The sequence below is a fragment of the Pseudophryne corroboree genome, chromosome 3, assembly GCF_028390025.1.
Source record: "Pseudophryne corroboree isolate aPseCor3 chromosome 3, aPseCor3.hap2, whole genome shotgun sequence".
Lineage (NCBI taxonomy): Eukaryota > Metazoa > Chordata > Amphibia > Anura > Myobatrachidae > Pseudophryne > Pseudophryne corroboree.
The window spans coordinates 281,489,955-281,502,728 of NC_086446.1; positions in this window are offsets into that span (position 1 = coordinate 281,489,955).

Here is a 12,774-nt window from a genome sequence, read left to right on the forward strand (position 1 = left end):
TGCAATTTCTGTCGCTATTACCCCTTGCACATGCGCAATGCGAACGCTATGCATGCGCAGTCGTTTGATAATCGCTCAATTTGCAATTTCTCTAAGTAGTGATCCATTCTGAATTAGGCCCTCAGTGCTTATTAAATTTCCCCTTAGACTCTCCTCAGGGATTTGTGAAGTTTGTGAACACACAGTTTGTTCTTCAGCCTTAGTGGGGTTTTTGCTGCACTGATTTGCCTGTTTTACAGGTGACTCCTCTTCTAGCCTCAGAGTGATGTCTTGCATCATCACTTAAGGTTACAGAAGAAGAAGATGCCTGACTGTTTGGCACCGGCTTCCACAATAGGCATTATAGTGCTTGAAACAGCAGGAGCACCACTTGCAAAGAAAGGTCATGGCCTGAGCCTTTCCTTGCCATTGCATGTGGTCTATGGTATTTTGCCAATGTTACATTTTTTGGCAGCAAACGTTCCCTTTATTTTAGAGGTCAAGTTTTCTTTAACATTGGGAAATATTGTTTAGATTTCATCTGCCCTTTCTTAAACCTTCTTTTCCCTTGACCCCTGGCATTAGTAGATGTAAAAGTACTATCATGAATGGCAGCATCCACAGCTCTAGTACTGGGTTACAGCTCCTGCTCTTAAACAGACTGATCCATGACTGGTTTTATTTTTGACAATAGTCAAGAAATTCATTTTTTACGCTTCAGAATTGTTTACACAAACACAGTGCTCCTAGTAATAATAATGCCACCTTAAAATTACATTAATAATTTTTGAAAGTACAGTTCCTGAACACACAAACACAAATGGGGTGATTCAGATGTGGACAGAGTTCAGGCATCTATCACAAAGTGATATGACAATAATACAAAGATTCCTGCGCACTTTTCAATAAGGTACACTTTAACCGCAATTGTTCAGGGGATCTGCTAATTGGCTGGGTTTCTGCTCATTGTTAGGGGATCCACCCTACCCGGCCGCCGCCAACTCTAGCAAATTTAATAACTGACTCCTCTGAGGAGGTGGCCATTTTGGGAGGGACATTTTCAATAGTATTTCTTACGGAAAACTGTCTGCTGCACTGACGTGGTGGGCATCATGGGCAGCAGGCGAATGAGTGCCCGTAGCAGGGAAGCGGAAATAGCAGGGGGCGGGGGGTTATGCGTGGCTCGGGCACTCCCCTCTCTGTCAGAGTGGTCAGGCCCAGGACAATTGTCCACATAGCACCCCCTTGATTGCGGCCCTGTATGTCATATCACTGCTGCAGGGGAAGGAAGAGGTCAGGCTCTCCATCAGAGGACGGAGATTTCCTGTCCTGTAGGTAGCAGCTGCAGGGACAGTGTGCAATAATAAGATTTTACTTACCGGTAAATCTATTTCTCGTAGTCCGTAGTGGATGCTGGGGACTCCGTAAGGACCATGGGAATAGACGGGCTCCGCAGGAGACAGGGCACTTTAAGAAAGAATTTGGATTCTGGTGTGTTCTGGCTCCTCCCTCTATGTCCCTCCTCCAGACCTCAGTTAGAGAACTGTGCCCGGAAGAGCTGACAGTACAAGGAAAGGATTTTGGAATCCAGGGCAAGACTCATACCAGTCACACCAATCATACCGTATCACTCGTGATAAATTTACCCAGTTAACAGTATGAACAACAACGGAGCATCAGATCAACCCTGATGCAACCAAACATAACCCTTATTTAAGCAATAACTATATACAAGCATTGCAGAAGAAGTCCGCACTTGGGACGGGCGCCAAGCATCCACTACGGACTACGAGAAATAGATTTACCGGTAAGTAAAATCTTATTTTCTCTAACGTCCTAGTGGATGCTGGGGACTCCGTAAGGACCATGGGGATTATACCAAAGCTCCCAAACGGGCGGGAGAGTGCGGATGAATCTGCAGCACCGAATAAGCAAACACAAGGTCCTCCTCAGCCAGGGTATCAAACTTGTAGAACTTTGCAAAAGTGTTTGAACCTGACCAAGTAGCCGCTCGGCAAAGCTGTAATGCCGAGACCCCTCGGGCAGCCGCCCAAGAAGAGCCCACCTTCCTTGTGGAATGGGCTTTTACTGATTTTGGAAGCGGCAATCCAGCCGCAGAATGAGCCTGCTGAATCGTGTTACAGATCCAGCGAGCAATAGTTTGCTTTGAAGCAGGAGCACCCAGCTTGTAGGATGCATACAGGATAAACAGCGACTCAGTTTTCCTGACTCTAGCCGTTCTGGCTACATAAACCTTCAAAGCCCTGACCACATCTAGTAACTCGGAATCCTCCAAGTCACGAGTAGCCATAGGCACCACAATAGGTTGGTTCATATGAAAAGATGACACCACTTTTGGCAGAAATTGTGGACGGGTCCGCAATTCTGCCCTGTCCATATGGAAAACCAGATAGGGGCTTTTATGTGACAAAGCCGCTAATTCTGACACACGCCTAGCCGAAGCCAAGGCTAATAGCATGACCACCTTCCACGTGAGATATTTTAACTCCACCGTTTTGAGTGGCTCAAACCAGTGTGACTTCAGGAAACTCAACACCACGTTAAGATCCCAAGGTGCCACTGGAGGCACAAAAGGGGGCTGAATATGCAGCACTCCCTTTACAAACGTCTGAACTTCAGGAAGAGAAGCCAGTTCTTTTTGAAAGAAATGGATAGGGCTGAAATCTGGACCTTAATGGAACCCAATTTCAGGCCCAAAGTCACTCCCGACTGTAGGAAGTGAAGGAAACGGCCCAGCTGGAATTCCTCCATAGGGGCATTCCTGGCCTCACACCAAGCAACATATTTTCGCCATATACGGTGATAATGTTTAGCCGTCACGTCCTTCCTAGCCTTGATCAGCGTAGGAATAGCCTCATCCGGAATGCCTTTTTTTGCTAGGATCCGGCGTTCAACCGCCATGCCGCCAAACGCAGCCGCGGTAAGTCTTGGAACAGACAGGGTCCCTGTTGTAACAAGTCCTGTCTTAGAGGCAGAGGCCACGGATCCTCTGTGAGCATTTCTTGCAGATCTGGATACCAAGTCCTTCTTGGCCAATCCGGAACAATGAGTATTGTTCTCACTCCTCTTTTTCTTATGATTCTCAGCACCTTGGGTATGAGAGGAAGAGGAGGGAATACATAGACCGACTGGAACACCCCCGGTGTCACTAGTGCGTCTACAGCTATCGCCTGAGGGTCTCTTGACCTGGCGCAATACCTCTGTAGCTTTTTGTTGAGGCGGGATGCCATCATGTCCACCTGCGGCAGTTCCCACCGACTTGCAATCTGCGTGAAGACTTCTTGATGAAGTGCCCACTCTCCCGGGTGGAGGTCGTGCCTGCTGAGGAAGTCTGCTTCCCAGTTGTCCACTCCCGGAATGAACACTGCTGACAGTGCTCTTACGTGATTCTCCGCCCAGCGAAGAATTCTGGTGGCTTCCGCCATCGCCACCCTGCTCCTTGTGCCGCCTTGGCGGTTTACATGAGCCACTGCGGTGATGTTGTCTGACTGAATCAGAACCGGTTGGTAGCGAAGCAGGGTCTCCGCTTGACGTAGGGCATTGTATATGGCCCTTAGTTCCAGGATATTGATGTGAAGGCAAGTCTCCTGACTTGACCACAGACCTTGGAAGTTTTTTCCCTGTGTGACTGCCCCCCACCCTTGGAGGCTTGCATCCGTGGTCACCAGGACCCAGTCCTGAATGCCGAATCTGCGGCCCTCGAGAAGGTGAGCACTCTGCAGCCACCACAGGAGAGACACCCTGGCCCTAGGGGATAGGGTGATCAGCCGATGCATCTGTAGATGTGATCCGGACCACTTGTCCAACAGATCCCATTGAAAGGTCCTCGCATGGAACCTGCCGAATGGAATGGCCTCGTATGATGCCACCATCTTTCCCAGGACTCGCGTGCAGTGATGCACGACACCTGTTTTGGTTTTAATAGGTCTCTGACCAGTGTAATGAGCTCCTGAGCCTTCTCCATCGGGAGATAAACCCTCTTCTGGTCTGTGTCCAGAATCATGCCTAGGAAGGGCAGACGAGTCGTAGGAATCAGCTACGACTTTGGAATATTTAGAATCCAGCCATGCTGTTGTAACACCTCCCGAGAGCGTGCTACGCTGATCAGCAACTGCTCTCTGGACCTCGCCTTTATGAGGAGATCGTCCAAGTATGGGATAATTGTGACCCCTTGCTTCCGCAGGAGCACCATCATCTCCGCCATTACCTTGGTAAATATTCTCGGCGCCGTGGAGAGACCAAACGGCAACGTCTGGAATTGGTAATGACAGTCCTGTACCACAAATCTGAGGTACGCCTGATGAGGTGGATAAATGGGGACATGAAGGTAAGCATCCTTTATGTCCAGAGACACCATAAAATCCCCCCCTTCCAGGCTTGCGATGACCGCTCTGAGCGATTCCATCTTGAACTTGAACCTTTTCAGGTATATGTTCAGGGATTGTAAATTCAATATGGGTCTGACCGAACCGTCCGGTTTCGGTACCACAAACATGGTCGAATAGTAACCCCTTCCCTGTTGAAGGAGGGGAACCTTTACCACCACCTGCTGAAGATACAATTTGTGAATTGCAGCTAACACTATTTCCCTCTCTAAGGGGGAAGCTGGCAGGGCCGATTTGAGGTAACGGTGAGGGGGCATCTCTTCGAATTCCAGCTTGTATCCCTGAGACACAATCTCTATAGCCCAGGGATCCACCTGGAAGTGAAACCACTTGTGGCTGAAATTTCGGAGACACGCCCCCACCGGGCCTAGCTCCGCCTGTGGAGCCCCAGCGTCATGCGGTGGATTTAGTGGAAGCCGGGGAGGACTTCTGTTCCTGGGAACTAGCTGTATTGTGCAGCTTCTTTCCTCTACCCCTGCCTCTGGCAAGAATGGACGCACCTCGGACTTTCTTGCCTTTTTGTGATTGAAAGGACTGCATTTGATAATACGGTGCTTTCTTAGGTTGTGAGGGAATATTATATGGCAAAAAATTTGACTTTCCAGCCGTAGCTGTGGAGACCAGGTCCGAGAGACCGTCCCCAAACAATTCCTCACCCTTGTAAGGTAAAACCTCCATGTGCCTTTTTGAGTCGGCATCGCCTGTCCATTGCCGAGTCCACAGGACCCTTCTGGCAGAAATCGACATTGCATTTATTCTAGAGCCCAGTAGGCTAATGTCTCTTTGAGCATCTCTCATATATAGGACAGCGTCTTTTATATGCCCCAGGGTCAGCACTATAGTATCCTTGTCCAAGGTATCAAGTTCCTCAGATAAGGTATCTGTCCATGCTGCTACAGCACTACACATCCAGGCCGACGCAATTGCCGGCCTTAGTAGGGTACCTGAATGTGTATAAATGGACTTCAGGATACCCTCCTGCTTTCTATACGCAGCATCTTTTAGGGTGGCCGTATCCTGTGACGGTAGGGCTACCCTCTTGGATAAGCGTGTTAAAGCTTTGTCTACCCTAGGGGAGGATTCCCAGCGTAACCTGTCCGTTGGCGGGAAAGGATACGCCATAAGCATCCGTTTGGAAATCTGCAGTTTTCTATCTGGAGATTCCCAAGCCTTTTCACATAACTCATTTAACTCATGTGAAGGGGGAATGGTCACCTCTTGCCTTTTTTCCCCATACATATAAACCCTCTTGTCAGGGACTGGGGTTTCCTCTGTGATGTGCAACACATCCTTCATTGCTATAATCATGTAACGGATGGCTTTAGCCATTTTAGGCTGTAACTTTGCATCATCGCCATCGACACTGGAATCAGAATCCGTGTCGACATCTGTGTCAACAATTTGGGATAGTGGGCGCTTCTGAGACCCTGACGGCCTCTGCGACATAGGATCAGGCATGGGCTGAGACCCCGGCTGTCCCAAGGCTTCTGCTTTATCCAACCTTTTATGCAAGGAAGTAACATTATCATTTAAAACCTTCCACATATCCATCCAATCGGGTGTCGGCGCCGTCGGCGGCGACCCCACATTCATTTGCTCCCGCTCTGCTTCCACATAGCCTTCCTCGTCAAACATGCCGACACAAGCGTACCGACACACCACACACACAGGGGATGCTCTTTTTGAAGAGTTCCCCCACAAGGCCTTTTGGAGAGACAGAGAGAGAGTATGCCAGCACACACCCCAGCGCTATATATCCCAGGAGTCACACAGTAACTTAGTGTTAACCCAGTAGCTGCTGTATATATTGTTTTTGCGCCAAATTTATGTGCCCCCCCTCTCTTTTTACCCTCTACTACCGTGATTCTGCAGGGGAGAGCCTGGGGAGCTTCCTCTCAGCGGAGCTGTGGAGAGAAAATGGCGCTGGTGAGTGCTGAGGAAGAAGCCCCGCCCCCTCAGCGGCGGGCTTCTGTCCCGCGTTTGTGTGTACAATAATGGCGGGGGCTCATGCATATATACAGTGCCCAACTGTATATATGCTACTTTTTGCCAAGAGGTTCCTAATTGCTGCCCAGGGTGCCCCCCCCCTGCGCCCTGCACCCTACAGTGACCGGAGTATGTGGCTTTAGTGTGGGAGCAATGGCGCACAGCTGCAGTGCTGTGCGCTACCTCCTATGAAGACTGGAGTCTTCTGCCGCCGATTTCGACGTCTTCTTACTTCTGACACCGGCTTCTGTCTTCTGGCTCTGCGAGGGGGACGGCGGCGTGGCTCCGGGATCGGACGACCAAGGGTGCGATCCTGTGTACGATCCCTCTGGAGCTAATGGCGTCCAGTAGCCTAAGAAGCAGGACCTATCTTCAGTGAGTAGGGCTGCTTCTCTCCCCTCAGTCCCACGTAGCAGAGAGCCTGTTGCCAGCAGATCTCTCTGAAAATAAAAAACCTAACAAAATACTTTCTATTTAGCAAGCTCAGGAGAGCTCACTAAGTAGCACCCAGCTCATCCGGGCACAGATTCAAACTGGAGGAGGGACATAGAGGGAGGAGCAAGAACACACCAGAATCCAAATTCTTTCTTAAAGTGCCCTGTCTCCTGCGGAGCTCGTCTATTCCCATGGTCCTTACGGAGTCCCCAGCATCCACTAGGACGTTAGAGAAAATAAAGTTAAAATAAAAAATGGGAGATTAAGAAACACAGTACTAGCATTTTGGATTAGGCCAGCAAATTCTACTAGATTTGATGAAAAAGAATAGGGCTAGTGGTGTTGCTGGTATCTGAATGGGTTCAATATTGGACAAGGGCATGGGACTGTCCTGCATCCCAATAGGTGCTTCTTCAGGGGATTTATGTTCCATGATGATGGGTGTTCTGTTACCATCAGTCGGTGTCAGGTGAGGTGAAGGTGTTTGCACACCCCTAGGTGTTGACGCATGTTGCGCTCATACAAGACACCATCCAATTGCCTCACATAGCTGTTGGGCTGGGTTGGGTATGTTGTGCCAGCTGCCGGGATCCTGGCAGTCAGCATACCAACACCAGGATCCCGGCAGCAGAATGTCGGCAGTTGGGGGAGGGGGATGCAACAAAACTCCTTGTGGGCTCAGTGGCTCACTGCACTCACCACAGGTTCTATTCCCACTCTATGGGTGTCATGGATACCCACAAATGGGAATAGACCCTGTGGGTTGGCATTCCAACTGCCAGCATTTTTAGCATTCAGAATCCGACTGCTGGTAATAGTACTGCATCCCACTGGGCCTGTTGGAAGATCCCTGCACAGTCATAAATCTATCAAACTTGACAAGAGTCTGGATGTGGACGGTCTGTCCAGGGGAGAATGGTCTTTAGTGATGGGATGTTTCATGAGTGGTTTTGAGCCACAACCTGGAGTTCTGCAAAACATCTTGTTCATTGTTCTCAACGTGGCCTACATTTGAACTTGGTGGTAGTACTGATAGTGCCCCTGGGCAGGAGGCATTCAGCAGGAGAGGGAAGTCCACCTCTTTGAGTATTTCTCCTAATAAAAAGTGCCATAAATACATCAGAACCATCTCTATAACATTTATCTAACAGGTGCTTCACAGAACATGCTGCTAGTCCGTTGAAATGTGGATGGCGAGCACTGTTGGTGACATGTGAGATGTTCCATTCACTGGTGAAAGTCTGGAACTGACCACTCGTGAACTGCATGGCATTGTCAGCAAATAGCTTGAATGGTATGCTATGCGCAGAAAAGTGTCATTTGATTTTATTGATGACTATAGCACTTGTCAGTTTGGAAAGATAATCTATGTTGAACCAACCGGAATATGACTCCTCTAATGCAAGGTGCTCTTTCCCCTATCACTCAAAGAAATCTGCAGTAATGATGGACCAAGAGAAGTCAGGAACCTCCTAAACATGTTTGGCACAATGGGCCCATAATGCATTACAGGGGCAGAGGCAGAAACTAGAGATGTGTGCCAGACCATTTTTCCTGGATTTTGCTCTCACATTGTCTGGCTTTGGATTTGAATTTGCCAAACCACCGTGACTGGTTTTGGATTTTTTTCAAAAATGTACAAAAAAATCTAAAATCACATAATGTTGGCCTTTGTTTGTTCCTAGAATATTATTGACCTCAATAACATTAATTTCCAGTTATTTCCAGTCAATTTTGACCACATCACAGCTCACAGTATTGTTTTCACTAATATTGGCCAAAGGCTGCAGCCAGCTGGCTAGTTGCTAAGCTACAGAGCAGCGGTACAAACACATAGCAGTTTATGGCACATTTATGAAACATTGCCCCACAACCGTGGCAGAAATGAAAAGTGATACAAGATGGAATTGTCTTTGGACTTTCCCATCCACCCTTATGTTGGATATTAAAAAGGACATGAGTTTAACAAACCAAGCACTTCAGCAATAGGGACTGCCACTTTTGTGGCTGAAGTGCTTGGTTTGTTTGAGCCCCCACAAAACAATTGTGTGGAAGGACTACCTCTGATCAGTAATGAGGAGGTTGATGATGAGGGTGTTAATTACATTATAATCTTGTACAATAAATTTCATGAACTCACTGCACATGATGTAACATGTAAGAGGTGCCTAGATGGCTAATGTCCCTACCTCTACTAACAGAATTTGGGTAAAAATAATTCACATGGAAGAAGTGGCCTTTTTGGTCTTATGCCCAGGCATCACATTGGCTTTCTTTTTATTAAGGGCAAGAACTGCAGCCACTGGTGGCTGGTTACACAAACAACATCATCAGCATCTTCATCCTCAGTGTCAGATAGTAGTAGTACACACATATCACCTTCATCCTGTTCCACTTCCACATAAGAATCTGCAATTTATATTATGTCCTCATCACCATCTTTACTTATACTACTCCCTCGTGCAGAAATGGTGGAAGGAGGTGTAAGAGGCTTCTCTATGAGGACAGTGTGAGAAATGTCAGACTCACACATAGCTAACGTGGACAATTCTAAACGTTCCTCAGGAATGTGTGACAGTTCCGAACACACAGTTTGTTCTCCTTCTTTAGTTGTTTTCATTTTTTTGACACCTCTTCTAGACTCTGAGTGAAAAGTTCTTGTATCGTCATGAGAAGCAGAAGATGCCTCACTGACACCTGCAGAACCACCACTTATAAATAAAGGCCAAGGCCTTAGCCTTTCCTTGCCACTGCATGTGCTAAATGGCAAGTTGGCAATTTTGTTTTTCTGCACCAACCCTTCCCTTTATAAGATGTGTCTTTTTCTTTAACACCATATAGGGTTTTGATTTTAGATGCCCTGATTTAGAACCGCAATGTCCTTAAGTATCGGCTTTAGTAGATTACGTTGCTGGACTAGCATCGCCATCATGACTGGTTGTAGCAGCTTCTGCACTAGTATTTGATTGCTCTTCTGTAAACTGACAGTTATCCTTTTGTTAATTTGCAGATCACTGCGTGGATCACATGACTTATAGATGCACATGAACAAGGCACACTAGAGTAGAGCGTACCAACCAGTACAAACAATAGATATATATTTTTATTTTTAAACTTGCAGCTCAGTTCAAACTGCGTGCAGTAACAGGGCATATAGAAGCATGTGAACAAAGCGCCCTAGGGTGAAGCACACCAAACAGTACAAACTATACTATATACATATATATATTTTAACTTGCAGCTCTGTTTAAACTGTGTGGATCACAGGGCTTATTATTCATGCACGTGAACAAAGCATACCAAACAGTACAAATACAAGCAATATATATATATATATATATATATTATTTTTTTACTTGCAACTCCGTTCAAACTGCTGCATGGATCACAGGACTTATTGTAATATTGTCACGTGTGATCAAGTGTGGGTGTATAAAGCAAAGCTTGTACCTGTAGTTCTTCTCAGCTTGCTGCTTTGGCTTCACTAGCTGACCGGTACACGTTCCCCCTTCTTGCAGACAGAAAAGGATGAGGATCCCCAGAGAATAGACACTACACCAGAAAAGCGGGGCTAAATGAATTTATTAGCGCTATGGCGCTTACCACTGCTTGGTAGGTGGAAAAAGGGTTAATCAAACAAACTACAATACCATAAGTCAGTACTTCTAAATGAAGCACATAGTATAGAAGTACCCTGCAAAATCATGCAATACAGTATGTAACCAAATCCTTGGAATACTCTTTTCACAGAAATATTAGCCAAACATACTATAAAGCCACCGTTTGCCTATCTCACTAGCAAGCATTCAGGTTTAAACTTCGAGAGCAATGGGATCTACTATGCAGGTACCTGCGTCATTTAACTAATCATATTAGTGTGCTGACACATACATTTCAGGTGCATAGCACATCACACTGTATATCCTTTACCTGACATCGGGTACCCGATCCCTAACTTAAAGGTCTTGTTCAGTAGTCCCTTAAATGGTAAGTATACAGATGTGGATAAATCCACAGGGAACCAGCGCTCAAACCCTATTTGTAGTGGTGAATGATACAGTTATAAAGTGAAACTAAAATCAATAATGAAAAAGCAGGTAATATACTTAAGGTTGTTTATTCTAAGATGCTGAGATACTTTCTTTCCCAACAGGTATAAATTCGGTTTAAAAGTCAATCAGTGATTGGGGCACGCTCCTGGTTTGAGCTTAAATTCTGAAGTGCAAGGTTCAATTGAAAGAACAAATGCTGTAATCTTTGTAAAGTCGAAAAAAAGAAAAAGAAAAAGAAAAATGCCACAAAAAATATTAATGATAATATGTACTAAAGTCCAAACGGTTTACAAGTCTATACAGACAGCGGCGTCCCGCTAATCTGTGCTCTGAAGTGAAGGATTCTCTTGTGAAGTGATGAACAGTTGACAGCGGTAGTGTATGCTTTGGTTAGAGTGGAGAATAAGGACCCTGGACTGGCGCTATTCCTCCTGCAGCACGTCCCACAGTAGAGCGCCCGAATCAGGCCCGCTCTGTGGGGCCGCTGACCTGGGGTGTGCGCCTGTCACAGAGGCGAAGTGGACCCGGCCGGAGCTCTCCGAGCGGCTGGCCGCGCCTCTCCTCCTCCTACAGGGACTTACCTTCTCCCTTCCCCTCCGCCTTCCACTCTCCGCTGTCTCGGGCTTCTTCCGTCGCCTGGCAACCGGTTGCTTCCGGAACTCCGGATCACGTGACCGGATGGTTTGCGGAAAGGATTAGCAGTACTGTCCTTCTTTGAAGTGAATATTCGTCCTCAGTCCAATGTAGTATAGATGGGTAGCTCCAACGCGTTTCGACCTGTTAGGGTCTTCCTCTGGACTCCCTGGACTCTGGCATTTTTCTTTTTCTTTTTCTTTTTTTCGACTTTACAAAGATTACAGCATTTGTTCTTTCAATTGAACCTTGCACTTCAGAATTTAAGCTCAAACCAGGAGCGTGCCCCAATCACTGATTGACTTTTAAACCGAATTTATACCTGTTGGGAAAGAAAGTATCTCAGCATCTTAGAATAAACAACCTTAAGTATATTACCTGCTTTTTCATTATTGATTTTAGTTTCACTTTATAACTGTATCATTCACCACTACAAATAGGGTTTGAGCGCTGGTTCCCTGTGGATTTATCCACATCTGTATACTTACCATTTAAGGGGGGGTGGGACACCCCTCATTACCAGCAGCACACCCCGCCTCAGATTAACACCTCAGTGCGCAGAGAACCCATTTCTGTATATCTTGTTCAGTAGTCCCACTTCCTTTACCTGTGCACAGGATTTATGTGATATAAATGTGGGTACTTAGAGGCTGCGCTTGAAGATGGTTACGTCCCCGGAGGCAGCGAAACTACAGTTTATATGTCAAGTAACAAGCGACACCGTCCCTCATTAATTTAAGGTAGCATAAGAGTTCAACAGCAATAGTTCAGCAGATCTTTGGCATTTAATCAGTAACTTGTGTTTCCCTCTAAGGATGGCTGGTAATATACAATAACTGGCACAACACTGTGATAGTGACTTGTTCACTAAGTTTGTGCAAGAGTAATGCCCCATGTGACTATAAATTAACTCTGACCAGGATCGGCAAAGCGGGGCGTAGACAGTCTGTCAATTTGGGCACTGTCACAAGATTACTGGCAGGATGAAGGGGTGACAGTCCTAGCACATCACTCACAGTCTTTCTCTAGTTGGATAGACGCTAGCAGGGACAGGCAAGCATTTTAAGAGTTCTGCAACCCTGAGGCTATTACTGGCACTTGGAAAGTAATGGCTGCTGGCTGGGTTAAGGTCCCCCTTCCCTGTTCTATTAACAATTGCAGGGTGCAACCGGAGTTGCGTGCTTACCCCTCCAGATGCTTCCTCCAGACACGATTACTGAGTCCCAGGGCTGATACACTTGAGCTTCCTTGCTGTGTTGTGGCTCCTGCTGTGCGTGGCTGAT